We start from the raw sequence: 26,736 nt of genomic DNA on the forward strand, positions 1-26,736 counted from the left end.
CAGGGCTGATCAGCAATAACAAAAGTGTGTCTAATAATAAAATGAATTACACACCATATTACTATGCTTGTTATCTATTTTAAAAGCAGAGATGGAACCCAGGCTCAGATCAAGGTTTGACGTTCAGAAACTCTTGCTAAGGAATACAAGGTCAATCATCAACAAATCCTGTATTATTTATGATCTGGTTTCAGACAAACCTTCCAACCTGGCCAGCATCACTGGCCATTCCGGGGTACAAAATATATCGGAAGGACAGAACAGGCCGTGCAGGGGGAGGAGTGGCACTATATGTTAAAGAAAGTGTAGATTCAAATGAAGTAAAAATCTTAAGCGAATCCACAGGTTCCATAGAGTCCCTATGGATAGAAATTTCATGCTCTAGTAAAAATATAACATTAGGGATCTATTATCGACCACCTGACCAGGACAGTAATAGTGATGATGAAATGCTAAGGGAAATTAGAGAGGCTATCAAAATTAAGAACCCAATAATAGTGGGGGATTTCAATTATCTCCATATTGACTGGGAACATTTCACTTCAGGACGAAATGCAGAGATAAAATTTCTCGATACTTTAAATGACTGCTTCATGGAGCAGCTGGTACGGGAACCCACAAGGGGAGAGGCGACTCTAGATTTAATCCTGAGTGGAGCGCAGGAGCTGGTCCAAGAGGTAACTATAGCGGGACTGCTTGGAAATAGTGACCATAATACAATAGCATTCAACATCCCTGTGGTGGGAAGAACACCTCAACAGCCCAACACTGTGGCCTTTAATTTCAAAAGGGGGAACTATACAAAAATGAGGGGGTTAGTTAGACAAAAGTTAAAAGGTACAGTGACTAAAGTGAAATCCCTGCAAGTTGCGTGGGCCCTTTTTAAAGACACCAAAATAGAGGCTCAACTTCAATGTATACCCCAAATTAAGAAAAACAGTAAAAGAACTAAAAAAGAGCCACCGTGGCTTAACAACCATGTAAAAGAAGCAGTGAGAGATAAAAAGACTTCCTTTAAAAAGTGGAAGTCAAATCCTAGTGAGGCAAATAGAAAGGAGCACAAACACTGCCAACTTAAGTGCAAGAGTGTAATAAGAAAAGCCAAAGAGGAGTTTGAAGAACGGCTAGCCAAAAACTCCAAAGGTAATAACAAAATGTTTTTTAAGTACATCAGAAGCAGGAAGCCTGCTAAACAACCAGTGGGGCCCCTTGACGATGAAAATACAAAAGGAGCGCTTAAAGATGATAAAGTCATTGCGGAGAAACTAAATGGATTCTTTGCTTCAGTCTTCACGGCTGAGGATGTTAGGGAGATTCCCAAACCTGAGCTGGCTTTTGTAGGTGACAAATCTGAGGAACTGTCACAGATTGAAGTATCACTAGAGGAGATTTTGGAATTAATTGATAAACTCAACATTAACAAGTCACCGGGACCAGATGGCATTCACCCAAGAGTTCTGAAAGAACTCAAATGTGAAGTTGCGGAACTATTAACTAAGGTTTGTAACCTGTCCTTTAAATCGGCTTCGGTACCCAATGACTGGAAGTTAGCTAATGTAACGCCAATATTTAAAAAGGGCTCTAGGGGTGATCCCGGCAATTACAGACCGGTAAGTCTAACGTCGGTACCGGGCAAATTAGTTGAAACAATAGTAAAGAACAAAATTGTCAGACACATAGAAAAACATAAACTCTTGAGCAATAGTCAACATGGTTTCTGTAAAGGGAAATCGTGTCTTACTAATCTATTAGAGTTCTTTGAAGGGGTCAACAAACATGTGGACAAGGGGGATCCGGTGGACATAGTGTACTTAGATTTCCAGAAAGCCTTTGACAAGGTCCCTCACCAAAGGCTCTTACGTAAATTAAGCTGTCATGGGATAAAAGGGAAGGTCCTTTCATGGATTGAGAACTGGTTAAAGGACAGGGAACAAAGGGTAGGAATTAATGGTAAATTCTCAGAATGGAGAGGGGTAACTAGTGGTGTTCCCCAAGGGTCAGTCCTAGGACCAATCCTATTCAATTTATTCATAAATGATCTGGAGAAAGGGGTAAACAGTGAGGTGGCAAAGTTTGCAGATGATACTAAACTACTCAAGATAGTTAAGACCAAAGCAGATTGTGAAGAACTTCAAAAAGATCTCACAAAACTAAGTGATTGGGCAGCAAAATGGCAAATGAAATTTAATGTGGATAAATGTAAAGTAATGCACATTGGAAAAAATAACCCCAACTATACATACAACATGATGGGGGCTAATTTAGCTACAACGAGTCAGGAAAAAGATCTTGGCGTCATCGTGGATAGTTCTCTAAAGATGTCCACGCAGTGTGCAGAGGCGGTCAAAAAAGCAAACAGGATGTTAGGAATCATTAAAAAGGGGATAGAGAATAAGACTGAGAATATATTATTGCCCTTATATAAATCCATGGTACGCCCACATCTCGAATACTGTGTACAGATGTGGTCTCCTCACCTCAAAAAAGATATTCTAGCACTAGAAAAGGTTCAGAAAAGAGCAACTAAAATGATTAAGGGTTTAGAGAGGGTCCCATATGAGGAAAGATTAAAGAGGCTAGGACTCTTCAGTTTGGAAAAGAGAAGACTAAGGGGGGACATGATAGAGGTATATAAAATCATGAGTGATGTGGAGAAAGTGGATAAGGAAAAGTTATTTACTTATTCCCATAATACAAGAACTGGGGTCACCAAATGAAATTAATAGGCAGCAGGTTTAAAACAAATACAAGGAAGTTCTTCTTCACGCAGCGCACAGTCAACTTGTGGAACTCCTTACCTGAGGAGGTTGTGAAGGCTAGGACTATAACAATGTTTAAAAGGGGACTGGATAAATTCATGGTGGCTAAGTCCATAAATGGCTATTAGCCAGGATGGGTAAGAATGGTGTCCCTAGCCTCTGTTCGTCAGAGGATGGAGATGGATGGCAGGAGAGAGATCACCTGATCATTGCCTGTTAGGTTCACTCCCTCTGGGGCACCTGGCATTGGCCACTGTCGGTGGACAGATACTGGGCTAGATGGACCTTTGGTCTGACCCAGTACGGCCTTTCTTATGTTCTTATGTTCTTATCACTAAGACCTGGCCAGATAACTTCTCTAGCCCCATACTGGCCCACATAGGCAGTGAGTTATATGGGCCGGTGGTGCCCGTGGTCCACCAATATTCAGGAATGTGGGCCAGGCTTCACCAATGTTTGGGCTTATATTTTCAGAGCCATCCCGTCCATAGGGTGGCCTAGGGGGTTAGCAGGGGGCCTGGCGCCGGCAGCAGCGAGTGACCTGGCCCCAGCCCACCCCACTCCGCCCTGCCTCTTCCCGCCCCTGCTCAGCCTTCACCCCGCCCCCATTCCACCCCTTCCTCCAAGCCCCCACCCCGCCTCTTTCTGACTTCTGCCCCTTCCCCCGAGCGATGCCAGGAGCTGGCGGAGCGGGGTGGGCTGGGGCCAGGTCACTCACTGCTGCTGGCACCAGGCCCCCCGCTAACCCTCCAGGCTGCCTTAGACCCCGTGTCCCCCTGAAGTGCGAGGCCCCCCTAAGGGCCCGGGGTGGTTGACTTGCTCCGTGCTATGGACGGGATGGCTCTGCTTGGACCTATTCTGGGCACCACCAAAAATTATACAAACCTGGCACCCGTGCTGGCCCAGCCGGTTTTATTAACTACTCAGCTAAAAGGAAGGCAAAAGTAACCCAAGAAGGAGATAGTCATATTCCCATTCAACCTCATATGCACAAGATGCCTCACCGAGGAGAAAAAAAAATATCATTTGAGAGCGTTCACATGACACCTGAATCTAGATATGACAGAAATCAATCTGGTATAAACGCTCCCTCCTTCCCCCCCAAACCCTACAGGATTCATAGAGAAACTACCGGATTGCTATTCAGGAGGATGTTTGAGTTCCCTAGACTCTTGATCTTTGGAGACTGTGTATCTGACAAGAGAAGTTTATTAGCATACTGAGTCAAATACTAATGCAGAGCTTGCAGAGACTTCAGAAAGAAATTAACAGGAAGAGGTAAACAGTGGAGGAGAACCCTGTTTTCAGGTGAAGATCAAAGGTCTACTCTGATATATCTGGGGTGTAGATGAACCCTTCAGTCTGTGAGCAGAAGCTGCCAATGGGATTGATCTTATGAAAGGGGAGCTTAGCTAACCTGGCTGAAAACACGGGGAAAAGGACTTGGGGTAAACTAGCCTGTAGGAAACAGGGGAATGTCTTGGGAGTTAAGTTTAGGCTCAAGAAAGGTGTGTTATGATTTTCTTTTATATGTGACCATCGGTTTCCAATATTTTTACTTGCTGTCATTGGAATCTCTGTTCTTTGAAAATAAACGTATTCTTGTTTTCACTATATAGCTAAGTGCTGTGTGTTAAGGGGAGTGGCGAGCCGGAGTTAAAATAGTAAGCTGGTGTGTACTGTCCCTTTGGGAATAGAGGCCGAGCCGTCCCTTGGGTACGGTGAATTGGGGCAACCGCCCTGGGCCCCGCGCTTTGGGGGGCCCCACGGGCGGGGAGGTGAGGTGGGAGGCGAGCGGGGTGAGGAGGTGAATGGGAAGGCAAGTGGCAGGCGGATGGAGCCCCCCCTACCAGAACCTCCCCCTCCCCACAGCACCTCCTGCCCACCAGCGAGCCCCCCCAATCAGCGCCTCCCCATCCCTTTCAGCGCCTACCGCCTGCCGTGGATCAGATATTTCACAGTGTCAGGAGGTGCTGTGGGAGGAGGGGAGAGGAGCGAGGGCGCAGCGTGCTCAGGGCAGGGGGCAGAACTGGGCGGGGCAGGGGTGGGAAGAAGCAGGATGGAGGTGGGGCCTTGGGGGAAGGGGTGGAGTGGGGGTGGGGCCTGTGTGGAGCCAGGGGAAGAACTCCCCGGCAGATTAGAAACTCGGTGCCTATGTCCCAGGCCCTGCATCCCCCCTAGGGACAGCCCTGAATAGAGGATCTGAGAGTTCTGGGAGTGTTTAGTGGAACAGATGCTCAACACTTGGAGGACTCTGGAGTTGGTGTGTGCCAGTCACTAATCTGTACAGAGAGAGTGAGGCCTGTGGGGGTCTGGAGGGCAACGCTTGTGCTGCCACAGACAAGACTTCCTCACACGAAGGGCATGTGGTAGTGAGGTACCTCACAACCCTGGCATCTCTCAGAATCATCACTGAGACCCACACACAAAGCCAGTCACGCACACTGGGCATGATCCTCTGTCTAGAATCAAACTGGACATCAAAAACATAACAAAAATCTTCTCTTTCCTAGTTCAACCATCACCGCCTCCAAGCTACGTAGGACGAAATGCCTGCCCTTCATGGTTAAAGAAAGCCAGCATGAAACAAGTAGCCCCACTGGTGACTGAAATTATTAACACCACCCTCAGAGCGCCTTGAAGTGTGCAATACTCCAGTTGGTTCTCAAGCAACCAACACCAGATGTTAACAGTTTCACCAACTGCTCTTCTGTTTCCAACCTTTTGGGCAATGATCTGCACAGGACTCTCTCTCCTGTAATTGCTGCTAATATGCATAAAACCCTTTCTTGATATTTGTTCTTAGTGACAGTCTAATTCACAATATTGGGCATGTAGATAGACTTTTCATCTGAGGAACTCATAGCCTTTTAAAAATGTTAATTCTCACAAGACCCACTGTGAAGTAGGTAATTATTATTAGTTCCATTTTTACAGATGGATCAGGTGACACAAAGAGGTTTCATATATTCATAGACTCTAAGGTCAGAAGAAAGCAACAAAGAGTCCTGTGGCACCTTAAAGACTAACAGATGTATTGGAGCCACAGGACTCTTTGTTGCTTTTTACAGATCCAGACTAACACGGCTACCCCTCTAAGGTCAGAAGAGACCATTATGATAATCTAGTCTGACCTCCTGTATAACACAGGCCAGATAATTTCCCCCAACATAATTCCTATAGCAGATCTTTTAGAAAAACATCCAGTCTTGATTTTTAAATGGTCAGTGACGGAGAATCCACCACAACCCTTGGTAAATTGTTCCAGTGGTTAATTACCCTCACTGTTAAAAATGGACACCTTATTTCCAGTCTGAATTTGTCTAGCTTCAGCCTCCAGCCATTGAATCATGTCATACTTTTCTCTGCTAGATTGAAGAGCTTATTATTAAATATTGGTTCCCCTTGTAGATACTTATACATGTAATCAAGTCACCGCTTAACCTTCTGTTTGTTAAGCTAAATAGATTGAGCTCCTGGAGTCTAACACTATAGGGCATGTTTTCTAATCCTTTCATTATTCTTTCTGGATCTTATCTGAACCCTCTCCAATTTATTAACATCCTTCTTGAATTGTAGGCACTAAAACTGGACACAGGATTCCAGCAGCGGTCGCATCAGTGCCGAATAAAGAGGTAAGATAACCTCTCAACTCCTGCTAGAGTCCCCTGTATAAGCATCCCAAGATCTCATTAAAGGCTAAGTTGTGCCTGCATAGTAGTACAAGGATAGGGAGTGTATACAAGTGGATATCTTTGCTCAAGGGACAGGTATAATCATTATACTCCCAGTATGCATAGAGCAGGGGTGACTAGTGCCAACAGAAATGCTAGAAAACGCAGAGGCTGGGATTTACAAAGGGAGTTAAACACCCAAATCCCATTTAAAAGCTGGGTGCTCAACTCCCTAAGGCACCTGTGAAAATTTCAGGCATAGTGGGCAGGGATGGGCAGATGCCCCTCACGCCAACAGATCCAAGTTAGCCTGGGGGAGGATGGCTTCTGCATTCTCTGTAAGGTGGAGGTGACAGCAACAAGCACCAGGTTCAATACCTAGTGGTTCCTCTTAATACAGAACTGGCTTGAGTCCCCACCCACTAATCTGGGAAAACTTAACACTACCCCTGGGTAACTATAAGAGGCAATACTTGCCAGCTTGAGTCAGTATAACAAAAGAAAACTTTTATTAAAAGGGAACCCAGCATTAATCTGGGAAAACACTACAACCACATTCAAAAGCATGTCACCATAAGCAAACACCCACCCCACAGTACCTTGGGCAGCGTCTTTTGCCTCAGTTTCCCACCTTGTGGTGTGAAAGTCCAATGAATGAATGTCCCTTTAACATGCCACTCCCCTTTCCCTCCACTGCACCCCCCTCACAATTTGTTGTCCTTGCTGAGTGAAGACCACGCATTCAGAGATGGGTTCACGTCTGCGCCTGAGTAGGGGTGAGGGGAGGCATTGAGCAATGTCTCTGCTGTTGCCATACACCTGTGCTACTGGCTTACTGATACTGCCACTTATTGCTGCCGCTACTGCCGCTGTTTTTTCTGCCCCTGCTGGCTGCTTGCTGCCACTGTTATTTCTGCTTCTCGATGTGCTTCCTGCTGCATTTTGCCTGCCCCAGGCAAACTCACCCTTGTAAGAGCTGCACCGATCTTCCTGAGCCCTCCACAGCAGCTTAAAGCAACAGCCTACCTCCGAGGGGCTCGCCGGAGGTCATCCAAGAGTCAGCATCAGAGTTTGGAACAACCCAGCTGTCTTGTATCATAGGCCTTCCTTCCCCACGATCATCACCTCATTCTTGGATATGAAATATAACAAAGAGGCAGGGGTCTGTTTGCTTTTTACATTTCACCCAAATGCACTCAGCATTCGGCATTTAGGCTCCTGATCCTGAAAGAGTAAACAAGCAGATCTATCTAGCTATCTATCATGTACCTATCACTGTAGCGTCTAGATGAAGAGGAAATTAATTCTGCAAGAGTCTCAGTTTTCATAATGTAATATTATCAATCAGTCGGTGGATCAGTTTCACTCTGGGTTGCTTGTGCACTAGTTCCTGGCTGCTGGGTTTGAGTTCCTAGCGCTGCATGAGGAGGTGTGGTGAATGTTTACATCTCATTTGCACTGACATTTTACAAACATTTTGATAACATTTCTATGAATGCTATATTTTCTGAAACCCTTTAAAACAACACATTCAACCCGAGCGTGACGTGCATTCCATATTCCTTATGAAAATACGCATATGCTGTGAATATGACATAACTGAGATGTACTTTATGCAAGATGGCTCATATGAGATATCATTTGAAAGGTTATGATTTACTGAATGCGATGATCCAATTTGTATGCCTGTATACTTCTGTATCTGAAGTTAAGAATATTGACTATGAATCTGTATTTCAACTATGCTACTTTGGGTGATGCCCGCTGCTAACACTTCAGGTACAACAATGGAAAAGCCAGACAGGGCGGAAGGCCCATCAGCGAGGACAGTGGACTGTGAAAATCTTGGCCTTCCTGTGGACCCTCCATACCTGGACGCTGTGATCCTACAGAGTCAGGTGGTCTTGTCACCTGATATTAAAGCATTACCTGGGAGTCGGGACTTCTTGTAACTTTCCACTGTAAGGGAAGGGGGGTCAAGTTTGGGAAACAAAGGATCCCCACCTTATGTAAATCCTATTTAAGGGTATGTCTTCACTACCAGTCGGACTGGCGGGCAGCGATCGATCCAGCGGGGATCGATTTATTGCGTCTAGTCTAGATGCGATAAATCGACCCCCGAGCGCTATCCCGTCGACTCCTGTACTCCAGCTCGGCGAGAGGCGAGGGCAGAGTTGATGGGGGAGTGGCAGCAGTCGACTCACCATAGTGAAGACACCACGGTAAGTCGATCTGAGTACGTCAACTTCAGCTACATTATTCACAAAGCTAAAGTTGCGTAACTTAGATCGATCCCCTCCCCCAGTGTAGATCAGGCCTAAGGGTGGGGAGGACTGCAAACAGGACTCCTCCTCTCCATGGCCTGGCTGCCAAAGAAGAAAGACTGCAAAGGGGAAGGCAAGGAGGGAGTCCAGATTGAAAGAGGGGTCCTGTCTGAAAAGGAATATAACTGGAACTCTGAACCACAGAAACTTTGCAAACTGCCTGCAACAATATCTAGGGTGAGAAATACTATGTGTAACCAATTTCTTTAATGAAACTAGTGTAGTTTGCGGGTTTGATTTCATTTGCTTAGTAATCTGCTTTGTTCTGTTTGTTACCCCATTTACCACTTAAAATCTGCCTTTTATAGTTAATAACATTTGTTTTGTTTATTAGTAAACCGCTTACTATTCTACCCATCTTTTCTTTGCATCAGGATGGTATGCTGTTGCTCTTTTAACATTGTCTGAGAAACTGCCAGCTGTCCTGAACTCCTTCATCCCATAGATTTTCTTCCAATGGGACCTCACCTACTAGTTCTCTGCTTTTTTGATTTCCATTGTCCTTATCTGCTGCTCTCACTCCTTCCTTTCCTTAGAATCATGAAATCGCTTTCACCCAAATTGCTTTCCACCTTTCAGATTCGCAACCAATTCCTCCCCGTTAGTCAGAATCAAGTCTAAAATGGTTGTGCCCCTGGTTACTTCCTCCACCTGCTGAAAGAAAAAGTTGTTCCCAATACATTCCAAGAACATATTGGACATTTTGTGTTTTGCTGTATTACTTCTCCAACAGATGTCTGTGTCATTAAAGTCTCCCTTTCCTACCAGGTCTTGTGTTTTGGATATTTCTGTTATTCTTTAAATGTCTCATCCACCTCCTCTTCCTGATTTGGTGTGCTATAGTAGATTGGGTAAAGATAAAAGGGGGAAAAATAGGGGTGATGCTGTGATAGCAGAGACTTTCAATTGGTCTGCCTCTCCCCTCCTTCTGGACCTCAGAACAGGTGTATCTATTCTTGATGTATAATTCAACACCTCCTTTTCCCCCCCCCCCGGCCTGTCCTTCCTGAACAAGCTATACCGTTGTATATTCCAGTCACGAGATTTAGCCAATCAAGTCTCTGTGATGCCCATTAAATCAAAATTTAATTTATGTACTAATAGCTCCAGTTCTTCCTGTTTATTCCCCATCCTCCTTGCACTTGTGTATGGATGTCTAAGATGTGGAGCAGATATCCCGTTATCCCTCTTGTTGCTCCTATAACCCTATTGTAATTTGCCATTTCCCTCACAACATCTAGCCTTCTGTTAAGATTGCCTTTTTTATACCTACCTGTGGGCTTTTGTCACCTGCCTCCTTTAAACCTAGTTTAAAGCTCTGCTCACATGGTTGGTGATTTGTTGCACGATGCTCTTCCTCTTTGTGGTCAGGTGGACCCCATCTCTTCCCAGCAGTCCTCCTTCCCAGAACAGCATCCCATGGTCAAGAAAGCAAAAGCCCTCTTGTCCACACCGTCCGCACAGCCATTCATTCATCTTCAGGATGCATGTGTCCCTGCCTGGGCCCTTATCCTTAACTGGGAAGATGGGCAAGAACACCATCAGTGCTGAATCCTTTACCCTCACTTCCAGAGCCCTGTAGTCACTGATGATCTGCTCAGGGTCACACCTGGCAAAATCATTAGTGCCCATGTGAATGAGCAGCCTGGGGTGGTGGTCAGGGTGACGAATGAAGGAAGTGGATGCTGTGTTCTTCATTGGCTATTATTATTGTTATTATAATAATGTTTTTAGTAACTAAAGTCTGCCACTTTGTAGAACATAGAAAAGACATGGTCCCTTCTGTGAAGAGTTTACCACTAAGGCCCTGATTTGGCACTTGGTACTATACAGGCAGGCCATTATAATAATAATAATCTCATAGAACTGGAAGGGACCCTGAAAGGTAATTGAGTCCAGCCCCCTGCCTTCACTTGCAGGACCAAGTACTGATTTTGCCCTAGATGGCCCCCTTAAGGATTGAACTCACAATCCTGAGTTTAGCAGGCCAATGCTCAAACCACTGAGCTATCCCTCCCCCATGGAGCAGTATAGAGCCCCATGTAATGGTATAAGTTATTAAAACAGACACAACGAATTGTGAGTATGTCTGTAACACAGGTGGCATTATATTATTGTGGGAGGGATAGCTCAGTGGTTTGAGCATTGGCCTGCTAAACCCAGGGTTGTGAGTTCAAGCCTTGAGGGGGCCATTTAGGGATCTGGGGCAAAAATCTGTCTGGGGATTAGTCCTGCTTTGAGCAGGGGGGTTGGACTAGATAACCTCCTGTGGTCCCTTCCAACCCTGACATTCTATGATTATGTATCTCTTGGAGATGGTCTATAAATTATTCCCCACTACATTAGAAACCAGAATGAAGTCAAATCTATGCTGGAAATCTTAGGCTGGCACCTGGGTATTGTACCTCACATCCCTTGAAATCAGATGGAGTTAGAAGCTACAAACCCAGCTTGTTTTGTACTCAGTAATGGCTACAGAACAAGAAACAAAGTCAAAGTTGGTTCAATTGTTTTAACGTTATGAACATTTAAAGTCAGCAGTTTTGTGCGTGCTCATTAGATGATTGTTATTTAGGTATTTTTATTAATTTGATAATTTAAATGTGTGTTTATGGACACACTCAGTGTTTGGTGGCTAAGAACGTTAAAGTTTTAGGCTCCTACTCCTGTACCCATGCAGAGCCCTACTGAAGTAAATTGGACTCCACAGAAGCACGGGGGTTGGCACTAGTGAATCCTGCATCAGGATCAGGCACTTTATTAGATTTGTCACACTTCCAGTGTTACAAATCAAAGAGTGGCATGAGCAGCAAAGGTTAAATATGAACTCACATTTCAAAGCCTCAAAATTCTCTTAAATGGCCTCTCTTCCTTCTAATATTGGGAATGGCAGAATTTCCCCTTCCTCTACTTCTTGGTTGTAGGGATTGCTCAGGTTGGTCTTCTAAAAGGTCCATCTCCCCTGCTCCTCTACAGGGGAGCTACAACTCTTGGAGGTACTTTGAGCCTCCCTCATGATCTTCCCTAGATCCTCAGATCGTAAAAGGAAGGAGGTGAGATCAATCCTTTCCTAGATTCCTATCAGAATCTTTTAGGACTCTGGCAGAAGTTCTAGCCTCAGAAGTGTTTGTGGCACCAGAAAAATCACCTCTAGGTGTGGACCCTAATGCGGACTCTGAAGTCTTGGTATCTTCTACTGCACTTGAGGATAATGTTAGTGCTTCCCCCCCTCTTTCACCCAGCTGGTCTGAGACAGATGGGGAGAATGGCTAGCAACCTTAACTATCCAGACAGTAGCAATGGCCTGTCCCAATTTTAACATCTTAGGTTCTGTGGAGAAAGTTAGAATCACTTTACCCACAACTGAGGGAATCTTCTAGCCTGCTGAGAAGATGGCGTTAACACCACTTTCTGGATCTTCTGTGTTTTTACAGAGTCTAGCACAATGGGGCTATGGTCCCTGAAAGAGGTTCCTAGGCCTGACCATAATACAAATAATAAATAAACATAGCTGAAGGGGTTACACTAGGGGGCTATGGATTTGTTACAGTACAAGTATGTTTACCTAAGATGAGATCCCTGCAGTTTTGATGAGCTAATGCCAATGTCTGCCTTGTTCAGAGAAGGCCCCAATCTGGATCCAACAGCTTGTCTCTATTCCAGTTTCCATATTTTCTCAGTGGGAGACTGTTGGGGAGATACACATTATCCAGTCTCTTGTTCTGAAGGCAATACCATCTGTTTTTCCACTCGGTACGTTGATCCAGAGAGCAAACCTTCCTGCTGCCCAGGCTGGGGACTCACAAGCATTTAAACCCCCATAAAAATAATCAAAACCAACATGCCTATAAGCTGCAACCACAGCTGGATGTTCATCTGCACTGCCTGCTGTTAAGATGCTCGGGATTGAAGTTTTCTGTGGGGGCACTCTGACGTCACTATAAACCTGTCTTACAGCAGCTTAGCTTGCTCCTATGAAGTTACAATTGTATTTACATAGTTTATATACAGCTTTTAATTGTTTTATTTAATTACTTAAATAAATACATTGCATTTTTGGGTGCCAGGCTTGAGATGCTTTAAAGGGTTGGGTCCCAATACTCACATTGAGGAAATCTTGAGCACCCAGTTCTGAAAGTGTCTCAAGTTGGGGATCCAAAAATTGAAACACCCAAACTCACTAGTTGCTTTTGAAACTCGTGGTCACTGCCCATATCTACACATTAAAGAGGAGGATTTTGGTTCGTTTACCTCCGTGGTTCTCAGCCTTTCCAGACTACTGTCCCCCTTTCAGGAATCTGATTTGTCTTGCTTAGCCCCAAGTTGTATCTCACTTAAAAACTATTTGCTTCCAAAATCAGACATAAAAATACAAAGGTGTCACCGCACCCTATGACTGCAAAATTGCTGACTCATTTTTACCATATCATTATAAAATAAATCAACTGGAATATAAATATTGTACTTACATTTCAGAGTATGGTATATAGAACAGTATAAACAGTCAGTGTCTGTATGAAATTTTAGTTTGTATTGTCTTTGCTAGTGCTTTTATGTAGCCTGTGGTAAAACTAGGCAAATATCTAGATGAGTTGATGTACCCCCTGGAAGATCTCTGCGTACCCCTGGTTGAAAACCACTGATTTACCTTACAGCAAAACAAGGAAGGAAATCATTTTATGGACAGTCACATGAAATTATACACACTGAGATTAAATTATATACACATGTTTCTAATCCATATATAATCATAAATACTTTCAGAAATGTGCAAAGGAAAAGTGTAATAACTGAACATTCCCTGGCAGTGTAAGGCAATTAGTAAAAACAGTTCTATTAAATAAATGCTTCGGGAAACAATCCATAGAAACGTGATAAAAATTCACATACAGAAAAAAAAAATCAATGATCCATTAAAGAGGCTGTCAACCCAAGAACTATTAGATGTAAATCATTATTGCTGCTGTATGTTCTAGTAGGAAGTTGGGTACATACAGTTCTCAGTGAATCCTTTGGAGAGGAGAGGAGAAATTTAAATGTTTTACCAGACAAAGTAGAGAAATCACATCATTGTACTTGTGACAATGAGGAAAATAGTCCTGTAAGGTGCTGATCACTTTGCTTGTGATCCAGCAAAGCACTGAAGCATAGACTCATAGACTCATAGACTTTAAGGTCAGAAGGGACCAATATGGTCATCTAGTCTGACCTCCCGCATGATGCAGGCCACAAAAGCTGACCCACCCACAACAGAATCTTCCAGCCTGCGACCCCTGCCCTATGCTGCGGAGGAAGGCGAAAAACCTCCAGGGCCTCTGCCAATCTACCCTGGAGGAAAATTCCTTCCCGACCCCAAATATGGCGATCAGCAGAACCCCGAGCATACAGGCAAGATTCTACAGCCGGACCCTCATTCTACCCGCGATGGCACGTTAATGCCTAATTGACTAAAATCACGTTATCCCATCAAACCATTCCCTCCATAAACTTATCAAGCCTAATCTTGAAGCCAGAGAGGTCCTTCGCCCCCACCGTTTCCCTCGGAAGGCTGTTCCAAAATTTCACCCCTCTGACGGTCAGAAACCTTCGTCTAATTTCAAGCCTAAACTTCCCCACGGCCAGTTTATATCCATTCGTTCTCGTGTCCACATTACTACTAAGCTGAAATAATTCCTCTCCCTCCTTTGTATTAATCCCTTTGATATATTTAAAGAGAGCAATCATAGGCCTTGTCTACACTACGAGAGTACTTCGATTTTAGTTAATTCGACTATGTGGAATCGATATTACTAAGTCGAACGTGTGTGTCCACACTAAGGACAGTAATTCGACTTTGTGAGACTTTGTGAATCCACACTAACGGGGCAAGCGTCGACATTGGAAGCGGTGCACTGTGGGCAGCTATCCCACAGTTCCCGCAGTCCCCCCTGCCCTTTGGAATTCTGGGTCGAGCCCCAAATGCCTTCTGGGTAAAAAAATGTGTCGAGGGTGCTTTTGGGCGCCTGTCGTCATCCGTCCGTCACTCAAGCCCTCCCTCCCTCCCTGAAAGCGCCGGCGGGAAATAATTTTGCGCGCTTTTCTGATTACTGACAGCGCGGACGCCACAGCAGTGCGAGCATGGATCCCGCTGCGACCATCGCTGCAGTTGTGGCAGTTCTCAACGCCTCGCAGCTTCTCCTCCACCTGTACCAGAGGCAGCTGCAGATCAATCATGAGAGGAGGCTACGGCACTACCGTGACGGCATGAAGTCGGACACTAGCTCCGACCTCTCTGAGAACATGAGACCCAGCGCCCAGGACATCTCGCTGTCACTGGGTCTTGTTGATACTGTTGAACGGCGATTCTGGGCCCGTGAAACCAGCACGGAATGGTGGGACCGCCTAGTGCTGCAGGTCTGGGATGAATCCCAGTGGCTGCGCAACTTTCGCATGCGGAAGGGGACTTTCCTCGAACTGTGTGAGTTGCTGTCCCCTGCCCTGAAGCGAAAGGACACCCGGATGCGGGCAGCCCTGACTGTCCAGAAGCGAGTGGCCATAGCCCTCTGGAAGCTCGCAACGCCAGACAGCTACCGGTCCGTCGCTAACCAGTTTGGCGTGGGCAAGTCTACCGTGGGGGTTGCTGTTATGCAAGTAGCCAGGGCAATCGTCAAGCTACTGCTATCTAAGGTAGCGACCCTGGGAAACGTTGAGCTCATCAGAGATGGCTTTGCCGAGATGGGATTCCCAAACTGCGGTGGGGCTATAGATGGGACTCACATCCCTATCCTGGGACCGGACCACCAGGCCAGCCAGTACATAAACAGAAAGGGATACTTTTCCATGGTGCTGCAAGCACTGGTGGACCATCGGGGACGTTTTACCAATATCTACGTTGGATGGCCTGGCAAAGTTCATGACGCTAGGGTGTTCAGGAACTCTGGTCTGTGTAGACGGCTGCAGGAAGGTCTTTACTTCCCGGACCACAAAGTAACTGTTGGGGATGTGGAGATGCCTACAGTCATCCTCGGGGACCCTGCATACCCGCTAATGCCCTGGCTCATGAAGCCCTACACTGGCGCACTGGACTCAGGGAAAGAACTATTCAACTACCGGCTCAGCAAGTGCAGAATGGTGGTGGAGTGTGCTTTTGGCCGTCTCAAGGGCAGATGGAGAAGCCTACTCACTCGCTGTGATCTCAGCGAGACCAATATCCCCATTGTGATAGCTGCTTGCTGTGTGCTCCACAATTTGTGTGAGAGCAAGGGGGAGACCTATATGTCAGGGTGGGAGGTTGAGGCAAATAGCCTGGCTTCTGATTACGTCCAGCCAGACAGCAGGGCGATTAGAAGATCACAGCGGGACGCACTGTGCATCAGGGAGGCTTTGAAAGCCAGGTTCCTGACTGAACAGGGTCTACAGTGACTTTTTACTTTGTGGACACAGATGCTGAACCTGCCCCCGTTTCTTTACCCAGTTACTGTTGACTATCCTTCCAAGTTACATACCCCCTTCCCCACCTTCCCAACAAATAAAATCTGTTCTGTTCTGTTAATGAACAAGGTTCCCTTTTCTACTGTTTTCGCGGGAATGTTTTAAACCGGGGACGCAGACTGTGGCGGGGGGCGGGCTTACTGGTTTGATGCAAATGATGCTTCTAAAGTCCGGGAATGACAGGCTCCGCAGTGCTGCGTTGGTTGTTTCAACGCAGCCTGCCAGCAGTCCTGGGCGGGACTGGATGTATGTGTCGGCCAAGTGACTTTCTGGCAGGGGGTGGAGGGTAACAGATCCCCTGCTGCGTGGCTCTGTGATCCAGGATAAGGACCGCGGCATAGGATCTCTAACTGCCCTCCCCCGACACAAAGTCACAGATCAACCCCCTCGCACCCCAGAACAAGAAAACCGCCTCCCAGACTGACCAGGGTAACTGGTGACTGTGCTGTGTATGTGTCCTGATGCTGGACCTGCCCCCGCCTCTGTAGCCTGCTACAGGTGACTGTCCTGTCCAAGTAACAAACCCCTTCCCCCCCTTCAGACAGAATCCCCTCCAAAAGACACTCTCGGAAACAGTACTTAACAGAAACAGATGTTTTATTACGAACCGCACATGAAAAGGGGGGGGGAAGGAAACTTGGACATGGGCTAGTGTGAGATGGGTAGGAAAGGACTTTTCAAAGTTTGGAACGAGAGCCTTCCATTGCTGCAGCAGTGTGCAGTGGCCGACTGACAGTTTTAACGGCCCTTGCCGCCCCTCCTTCTTTGTACTTTTGGTGAGGGGGGTGTGGGACTTGGTGGCGGGGGAGGGCGGTTAGAGATAGACAGCAGCAGTGCTCTGTCCTCCTGCCTCCGGTCTTGCAGAACATCCACTAGGCGCCGGAGCGTCTCCGTTTGCTCCCTCATTAGTCCAAGCAGGGTTTGAGTAGCCTGCTGGTCCTCCTGGCGCCACCTCTCCTCCCGTTCCATGACTGCTCTGTGCATTTGTGACAAGTTCTCCCTCCACTGTGTCGTCTGGGCTGCCTGCTCTCGTGAGCACTCCATAAGTTCATAAAACATGTCTTCACGAGTTTTTCTCTTCCTTCTTCTAATCTGCGCTAGCCTCTGGGAGTGTGATGCCAGGCTGGGTTGGGAGACAGTCGCAGATGTGTCTGTGGGAATGGGAAAAAGGGAGTAAATTCCTGAGCCAGATAAATGAAGTTGCTAACAAAGAGCATAGTCTTTCTCTGTGAACAACACCATGCACTGCACCTTTCACATGCGCACTCAGGACAAGGTCGAATTTTCGGCCCTCGCCTTATGTGTCTGGGGTCCTGCAGTTGCGATCAGAGAAGCGTTGCAGGACACCTCTACTTCTGCTGCGGGCAAACATGGTAAGCCGTAGACTTGTGGCAGCTTAAACATGTAATAGTAGCACTGGGCTCCTTTCGCACTGAATGCAAGGCCACTCTCTGCTGGCAGCAATCAGGGAAGCATGAGCTCTGCCCCTGTCCCACCACCTCGCGGCTGTCCCCGGGAAAGATCCCTGTATGCTGCCCCTCTGCCGCCTCCACCGCGTGGCTGTAAAGCAGTCCAAATACTAACATTCCCCTCCCTAATTTAAAGCAGGGCGTCATGTGTGACATAACCCTCATGAGGATCTCGGAGACCGAGAGGGGAAGGATGCTGCGTGAATGCATGCAGAGGCCTGGGCCATATGCCGCCATGCTGTGCCGCGCACTGATCCCCGACTACCTCATGGACTCATGGCGTGGGAACGTGTGCTACCACGGGGGACCAAACAAGATTGCCCTGCCGTTGAACCTCGTGCGCATGCTGGAGCGGTACCTCCAGGAGAGCTATGCGGAGCTATCCCAGGAGGACTGTCTGTCCATTCCCGGGCACATTGACCGCCTTTTCCTTTAAGTTGAGCATAACGGACTACAGAGTGGAGGGGCCGTGTTGTGGACTAATCATGAATATCCGGACAGTACTTGATTTTCTATACATAGTTAGTAGTAAAAAGTTTACTAAGCCAAATAAATCATGAACAACAAATTACTGATATAGTTATTATTCCTGTTTTGTTATAAATAAAAGTTTCTATGTTTAACTGAGTGACTGAAAAGCCCATTCTTAACAATATAAATATTCCACTTATGTTAAAATGAAATGTTTAGATGTTTAAAGCACTCACTGCTTGATCCTTCCCCTGATTCGGTGTCCGGGGTAAGGGCTGTGGACGGTTGGTAGGGGATCTCGGTAAGGGTGATGAAGAGCTCCTGGCTGTCGTTGAAATCAGCGGTGCAAGCGCTGTCGACTGCCTCGTCCTCCTCATCTCCTTCCTCATCTTCCCCGTCACCTAACATTTCCGAGGAGGAACCGGTCGTGGACAATATCCCATCCTCGGAGTCCACGGTCACTGGTGGGGTAGTGGTGGCGGCCGCACCTAGGATGGAATGCAGTGCCTCGTAGAAACGTGATGTGTGGGGCTGGGATCCGGAGCGTCGGTTTGCCTCTTTGGTTTTTTGGTAGCCTTGTCTCAGCTCCTTGATTTTCACGCGGCACTGCGTTGCATCCCGGCTGTATCCTCTCTCTGCCATGGCTTTAGAGATCTTCTCATAGATCTTTGCATTCCTTCTTTTGGAGCGCAGCTCTGAAAGCACGGACTCATCGCCCCAGACAGCGATGAGATCCAACACCTCCCGATCAGTCCATGCTGGGGCCCTCTTTCTATTAGATTGCACGGCCAACTCTGCTGGAGAGCTCTGCATCGTTGCTAGTGCTGCTGAGCTCTCCACGCTGTCCAAACAAAAAATGAGATTCAAACTGGCCAGACAGGAAAAGGAATTCAAATTTTCCCAGGGCTTTTCCTGTGTGGCTGGTCAGAGCATCCGAGCTCGAAGTGCTGTCCAGAGCGTCAACAGAGTGGTGCACTGTGGGATAGCTCCCGGAGCTATTAGCGTCGATTTCCATCCACACCTAGCCTAATTCGATATTGCCATTTCGAATTTAGCGCTACTCCTCTCGTTTTCGAGGATTACAGAAGTCGAATTTAAAAGAGCTCTATTTCGAACTAAGTAGCTTCCTGGTGTGGACGGGTGCAGGGTTAATTCGATGTAACGGCGCTAAATTCGATATAAGCTCCTAGTGTAGACCAGGCCATATCCCCCCTCAGCCTTCTTTTGGTTAGGCTAAACAAACCGAGCTCCTCGAGTCTCCTTTCATAGGAAAGGTTTTCCATTCCTCGGATCATCCTAGTGGCCCTTCTCTGTACCCGTGTTAGGGACGGGTTAGCATGTTAGGGACTATTCACACTAGGGCCGGATTTAAAGGCAGGCGACCCAGGCAACCGCCTGGAGTGCTGGGCTTAGGGGGCTCCACGCTCAGGGTGTGTGTGCTGTTTTTGTTGTTAGCGACAAAAGAGAAAATAGAATGTTTGAAGTAAAATGTTTCAGGTATTCCGTATGTGGATTAATTTTTCCACTCACCTCCTAGAATGTTCTGAACTTTTGTAGAATCTTGTGGAACCTTCCAGACTTTCTGAGAACTACATTTTCCTCGAAACAGAATGTAGTCAGCCAGTCCCCTGGGGCTATACAAGGGGTGGGGCGTCGCCAGTCAGTCAGTGAGAGATAAGAACGGAAGAGAAATGAGAGCCCAGCTGCAATGTTGTGAACCTTGTTTTATTGTGTAAGTGTAAATTTATCATCATATGACAGGGATAAATCATGCAAAAAAATCATGTATCAAAGTCATGAAATGGGCTATAAATGCAATAAAAAATAAGTTATTCAAAAGTTTAACAAATGGGGGGGTTCCCTGAAACTCTGGAAATGTAGAACCCAATCTTCAGCTGCTGTAAATAAGGTCACTCCCTTGACATCCATGTAGAGTCGATACTGACTTACCCCAGCTGAGGATCTGGCCCATAATAAAAGCCTGAGTGTATCAGCGCATAATTTAAGACAATTCATGCCTTTTTCAAGACGTACAGTTAAAGTAATAAGAGAGAGAATAAAGGGATCCAAAAACTAGATGAATGCCCACTCAGGGTCATACAACACGCCTGGGATACAACTTGGCATATTTAAATTTTGAAAGATACAGCAGCGTTGTACATTGCTTAAAGGTGATATGTATAGGAAAAATGGGTTGTGCCCTTTTTTTGCTTCTTCGTAATGTATGAAGGAGGTTTTTAAAAGGTATTAATCTACTTGTTTTACACATTTGTAATTCAGAGGTTGTCTACTTGGCTTTTCTTGGAAGACAGAAGGACTAGCAGAATTGTGACATCACATATATCAAGTGACAGAAAGTTGAGTGGGGAAGTGACTTTTATTCAGATTGCTTAAAACTTAGCATTTGTTTTCTTTTTGGAAACAGGTGTTTAACTCAAATCTTTTGTAAACAGTTGGAAGGAAAGATCTGTTTGGTAAAGATGGAACATCACCACTCCTTCAATTAAAGACTGTGACCTCCAGTTATATGGCTGAGTCCTACAAGAAGATATCCAGAACAAGATCACACTCGCTGTTCTTATGGTTCTAATGTTAAAAAAAAAAAAAAAAATTAAACCCCTGGCCCTCCAGGCCTTCTTTTATACATCATAATTAAGCATAAAAGGACACAACCCCCTGTAGCAGTGCGAGACTCACCCTTGCAGCACCTCCTGCTGGTTTCCTGGGAATTAGCTCTTTTTCCAGCTCCAGAGCGCCCTCTGCAGGCCAGTGTCCCGCTTGCCACTGGCCCCCCATGTCCCGCTTGCCACTGGCCCCCCATGTCCCTCCCAGACCCCAGTGCCCTTTACCCAGGGGTTCTACCCACTGCAGCAACCCCAATCTGGGTTTCCCCACTCAGGGAACCCCCAACCCCATCTCACCTCAGTATCAGGCTACAGCCAGTCACCATCTAGCCCCCGTTCACTGGGGCAGACTGCAGTGTACAAGCCACTCATCACAGGCAAGGGGGGTTTGGACCTACTGCCTTGGCCTACCCCTGGGCTGCCCTCTGCAACCCCAGTTCCCTTCTAGGCCTATAACAAGGCCTGCAGCCGGGGGGGTTTCCAGGTCAGAGTTCTCTAGCTCCTCTGGCCTTCCCCCAGCCCTGCTCCACTCTAGATACCCTGTGAGCTCTTACACAGCCAGGACCTTCCCTAACCATAACCCTGGCCCACTGCCCTCTTATAAGGGCCAGCTGGGCCCTGATTGGGGTGTGGCCCCAGCTGAGGCTGCTTCCCCAATCAGCCTTGGAGCTGCTTGCCCCAGCCCCAGCCCTCTCCCGGGCTGTTTTTAACCCCTCCGGGTAGGAGCGGGGTAACCACCCCGCTACACCCCCTGTTTTGTTTCCCTTGCACATCACCTTTGATAATGATAGCAACTGCTCACAATCAGACACGATCCCTTTCCAGGGAGATGTACAGAATCAGCTTGTAACACTTTAACAATGTCATTCTTACTGCAGTAAATATGTTTAAAATCAAGGGCTACATCCTACTTTTAGTCAAGAACATTCTTTAATATTGTAGGGAGGCTGTTTCTGCAAGGTGGCAGCTGGACTGTCCCATCAGCAAGGGTCTTTGCTGAATGGTTTAGTAGCACAGTGATGGGATTACTGACCAGCTATACTGGCTTGTCCACAAGCGATGTGCAGAGGCTGGCATTCATAAAAACAATACCCGCTTCCTTGTAAGTACCAAATACCTGAAGATTTGGCTATTAGAGAGGAGAGGAAGCCCAGTGATTAGGGCTCTAGCCTGCGACTTAAGGCTCAAGTTCAATTCCCTATTCTGCCACAGACCTCCTGTGGGATCTTGGGCAAGTTACTTAACCTCTCTGTGCTGCTGTTCCCAATCTGTAAAATGGGGATCATAGCATTGCCTACCACACAGGGCTGTTGTAAGGATAAATGCTTAAATATTGTGAGGCAGTCACATCCTGCAGTAACGGGGACTTATAAATACCATATAGGAAGAGAAGAGTCATGTGACCAGGAATCTTTGAGTACTGACAATTATAGAATAGTGGCCACCTCTCCATAATTTAGTTCAGGGGTCGACAACCTTTCAGAAGTGTGTGCCGAGTCTTCATTTATTCACTCTAATTTAAGGTTTCGTGTGCCAGTAATACATTTTAATGTTTTTAGATGGTCTCTTTCTCTAAGTCTATAATATATAACTAAACTATTGTTGTATGTAAAGTAAATAAGGTTTTTAAAATGTTTAAGAAGCTTTATGTAAAATTAAATTAAAATGCAGAGCCCCCCGGACTGGTGGCCAGGAGCCGGGCAGTGTGAGTGCCACTGAAAATCAGCTCGCGTGCCGCCTCTGGCACACGTACCATAGGTTGCCTACCCCGATTTAGATTAAAACTCATTTTCCATTATGAACCTCTCTTAAAATGGAATTTTGGCTCCTGGCCAAAGGAGTTTACTGCTGTTGTAGTTTTTAACCAAGATGCCAGTTAGTTGGTCAAACTGTTTTTAAAAGATGCCAAATTAAAAGAGAGGGATTATGAGAGTTATAAAATTCTTCTAAGTCTTTTTTGCCACTTGAGTTAGAAAATGGGAAATAGACAAATGAAGTGTACTTTGCTAGATCCATCTAGTCAAGAGGTAGAGCACAAGATCAAATTTCTCAGCTTCCTGGAACATTTTTAAAAGTCATAAAGTTTTTAAATAGGAACATCAGAATGGCACACCAGCTCTGGAGGGCTTGGAAATAAGGTGACAAATAACTGCTGGTGACATAAGATTTAATTACAAAATGCAGTAAGGTCAAAACTTTCACGTGTGGCTACTGGCTTGGTGTGCCTCAGTTCTGGGGGGACCCCACCTTGGGTCCGTTTTTCATAAATGCTGAGCACCCACTCCTCCGTTTGAAAAAAAAATCAGGTGCTACATGTCTCAAGTTGGGTACCCTAAGTCAATGGCCATTTTTGAAAACTTTGGCCTAAACCTTGAGCTTTAGTCTTTGCAGAGACGAATGTTAATGTGTAATCCAAACGCTATAGAGGGGAAGAAATCTCTGCAAGTTTCTTTGCAAGAAACTTCCTCCAGAATGATTCCATCGGGGGGTAGGGTTTGTCTTCCACAGATCATGCTCCATGTATGGCCCACAAACCGCATGAATCCCTGCAATCTATGTGGAATCTGGGGCATCCCTGGAAAATTGAACCCACCTTTGCAGAGGTCCTGGAGTTTCTTGCTGGCCCTGAATCCATGGCAGTTGGTTTTGGGTCCTATGACAGTGCACCTCCTGTCCAGGATAGTTTCTAGGGTATCTCCTAGGGGAAGAGATAGCTCAGTGGTTTGAGCACTAGCTTGTTAAACCTAGGGTTGTGAGTTCAAGCCTTGAGGGGGCCATTTAGGGATCTGGGGCAAAAATTTGTCTGGGGATGGGTCCTGCTTTGAGCAGGGGGTTAGACTAGATGATCTCCTGAGATCCCTTCCAACCCTGATATTCTATGAATTCCCCAGCAGGGATCATGGGCCACAGAAAGGTAATAAAGCCTCAGCCTGTATCTCTGCACTGTGATCTGGCAATTCCTGTGTCAACCTGTGAGCACAAACTCTAGCCTGCCCTACTCTCACGCATACAAGGGTTGCACAAACCCCAGCTTTCTTTACAACCAAGCACAGTCAACCAAAAAACTATGTACTTTACAAATTCCCGATTAGACAGAATAGGATACTGCAGGCCTTTGTTCCACATTCTTCATTGCTACCAGTTACAAGTATCAGTAAACTACCAAGCTAATGTATCTATGCTTCACACAGAAAAACAATACAGTAGAAGGATGTGAATGCTGCAAAGTCCAGTGCTCCAAAGTTAGGAAATGTAAGTTAGGTTGTTTGTGCAATCTTAAGTCAACCCTCTTGTGTGTATGCATCGTGATATGTGATCACGGACTACTTTTCCACAGGACCCCTGGCTCAGTGCACAGACCAGAGGGTGCTCACTGACTGAGCAGCTGTTCAATAGTTTGTTTTATCCTCACTGTTTAACATGTGGCCCCATGCCCAGGGGTGGCTCTATGGTTTTTGCCGCCCCAAGCACGGCAGGCAGGCGGCTTTCGGCGGCATGCCTGCGGGCGGTCCGCTGGTCACGCAGATTCGGCGGCATGCCTGTGGGAGGTCCGCCAGTGCCGCGCCTTCAGTGTCCTTGCCGCCGAATTGCCGCCGAAACCACGGGATTGACGGACCTACAGCAGGCATGACGCCGAAGGCAGCCTGACTGCTGCCCTCACAGCGACCGGCACGCCACCCCCCTGTGACTTGCTGCCCCAGGCACACGCTTGCTGCGCTGGTGCTTGGAGCCGCCCCTGCCCATGTCTCATTTACTGCTTGCTATTCAAACCCTGCTTTGAAAACAAAATTATTCATTTCCTCATGGGTTTTTCTAAGATGCTCATCACTATAGGACCTGAGTGATTCACAAAGATTCATTTATTTTCACAACACTCATGAGAGATGAGGTGGTGTTATTGTAATTTTACAGATGGGAAACTGCGATACAGAGAGATTATGGTCAAAGTGTCCACTCATTTTGGTTGGTCAATCTGAGACATGCAAGGCCTGATTTTTTTCAGAGTACTTAGCAGTATACAGCTCTTCATACATTCAAAGCTGCAGCCGTGTGTGCTCAGCACTTCTGCAAATAAGGACTTCAGGATCTCAAGTTGGCCCCCCAGAAAATGAGAGCCACTAAGAAAATCAAACCTTTGCTGGTGTGGAATACAGTCCTTCTGTCTAGACCAGGGATTGGCAACCTTTGGCACGTGGCGGCCAGCACATCCCTTGGCCCACGCTGCTTCCCGCAGCCCCCATTGGCCTGGAACGGTGAACCGCGGCCATTGGGAGCTGCGATTGGCCAAACTTGCGGACACTGCAGGTAAACAAACCATCCCAGCCTGCCAGTGGATTTCCCTGACAGGCTGCATGCCAAAGGTTGCCGATCCCTGGTCTAGACTCATCCCAGCATTTGGGCTCTGCAGTGTAACTCAGGGCAAGGCAGTTTCATTTCCTATGGCCTGGCCAATACACAGTAGGAAATAAAAGCAACACTAGATTTTATGTATCAGAGGGGTAGCCGTGTTAGTCTGAATCTGTAAAAAGCAACAGAGGGTCCTGTGGCACCTTTAAGACTAACAGAAGTATTGGGAGCATAAGCTTTCGTGGGTAAGAACCTCACTTCTTCAGATGCAAGAGATGTCTTGCATCTGAAGAAGTGAGGTTCTTACCCACGAAAGCTTATGCTCCCAATACTTCTGTTAGTCTTAAAGGTGCCACAGGACCCTCTGTTGCTTTTTACTAGATTTTATGTAAACATAAAAAGACACCAGTATAGTAAAATTCCCTCTGTATGCGAGGATGGCATGAGTCAGCCAGTGCTGTGTTGCTTGCTCAACAGGGCAACAAAGTATTAAAAACCTCATAGCTGATGAGAAGCCAAGTATTACTAAACAACTCACACTGATAATGATAGGCTCTTTGGTGTTCAAAATATACCTTCGCAGCTATACCATTTTACAAAGTTGGCCCAGCAATCTGAGAGGGGAAAAAGGGAACTAACATATTCTACCCAATATTTGCCTTAGCAAACAAGTCATTTCAGCTGAAGTGCACCTGTGCTGGACATCTGATGTCTGTCAGCAGATGCCTGTAGCTAACAAAGGAAGCATAATCGCCACCTACGGTTCCCAGAAAATAATAGCAGGAAGTGGGGTTGTATTGATTAGGACTGTGGGCAAAAAAGCAATAGGTGCAATTTCTACAGTGCAGTAGTTATTATTCTTTGATTAATTGCACATCGTGTACAGCCATTTTCAATACAAAATTTAATAGCACAGGGAAAACGGAACATTTAGGGGCAGTGTAAGATGAATCTAGTACCAAGTTAAACCACACAAGGGACACTGTTCTGATTGCATTTCTCGTTTTCATGGTTAATTCAGTAAACCATCTAATTTCGAATGTACCTTGAAGTTGCCGCAGCAATCCCAGTCTGCTGCCCGGGAGCGCCATAGACAGCCGGGGCCTTGCCACCGAATGTCAGTTGAGCTCGTCATGGAATATATGTGCACCAGCGATGAAGAACTCAGATCCATCCTTTCCCCAGGCAGGACCACAGCTGGGCTTGGTCCCATCAGTGTGGGCAGGATAGGATCCAATCATCTTTGATGCATGGTCTCTCTTCTCTCCCTCTCCACCCTTTATTTCACATTGACTGGTTATTTCAGTGTCTGCACTGCAGCATGATGCATACTAACAATCAGCCTTGTTACCTGCCTACTTGTGCTGCTTCAACACCATCCGTAGTCAAGGGAGTGAAGTCATCTGGCTAATACCAGCATAATCACTACTAAGCAGCTATGTGGCATCACTGAATATGTCACAGTCCCTCTGAGGGAGAGGGAGTTGATTTTTAGAGTGCCATTTTGGAGGGTCTTTAGGGCAGAGAGGAGAAGGCTGCAGAACCCGAGGAGGGAATTGGCCACGGCATGGACCATGGAACACTGGAGAACAATCCTG

Source organism: Emys orbicularis, chromosome 3 (assembly GCF_028017835.1).
Source record: "Emys orbicularis isolate rEmyOrb1 chromosome 3, rEmyOrb1.hap1, whole genome shotgun sequence".
In the NCBI taxonomy this organism is placed as follows: Eukaryota; Metazoa; Chordata; order Testudines; family Emydidae; genus Emys; species Emys orbicularis.